Genomic DNA, 384 nt, shown 5'->3' with positions numbered 1-384 from the left:
CTCCGGGCCGAGGCGGAAGCCCGAGCGCCTCGCGGTCCCCGGGTCCCTGAGGGGAGCGAAACGCCGTTCCTGCGCTCCAGAGCTTTCCTGTCGCTGAAAAGAAAATGCGGTTATGCTTCTTAGGAGGCGTCCCGAAAATTATTTCCACAGATCTGTAAAGCAAAAACTCCATATTCCGCATAGAATAACGCCAGCTCCTTTGTGTCAAGGTTTTTGTTCCGTGTTAGTATGAAAACCAGCCCTGTCGGGCAGGCTTTTCTTCACCACCCCCACCACCCCCGGTGTCTGCGAGACGCGGAGCGGCGTTGGGAGCCGAGGCGGCAGCCGGCCTGCGACCCGCGGCGGCTCCGCTCCTCAGCCCGGGGAGGAGGCGAGCGACCCGCG

At 62.0% G+C, this 384-nt stretch overlaps 1 protein-coding gene across 1 annotated transcript in view; it reads left to right on the top strand.

Annotated features, from left to right (window-relative positions):
• The window catches only part of SS18L2 (synovial sarcoma translocation gene on chromosome 18-like 2), a 1,203-nt gene that overhangs the window by 514 nt on the left and 305 nt on the right, over positions 1 to 384 (top strand). The gene's annotated exons all lie outside the window — the stretch shown is intronic.

This window comes from Charadrius vociferus, unplaced genomic scaffold, assembly GCF_000708025.1.
Source record: "Charadrius vociferus isolate BGI_N301 unplaced genomic scaffold, ASM70802v2 scaffold553, whole genome shotgun sequence".
In the NCBI taxonomy this organism is placed as follows: Eukaryota; Metazoa; Chordata; class Aves; order Charadriiformes; family Charadriidae; genus Charadrius; species Charadrius vociferus.
The sequence above is the reverse complement of the archived record's forward strand: the minus strand, read 5'-3'. Positions and strand labels throughout refer to the sequence as shown.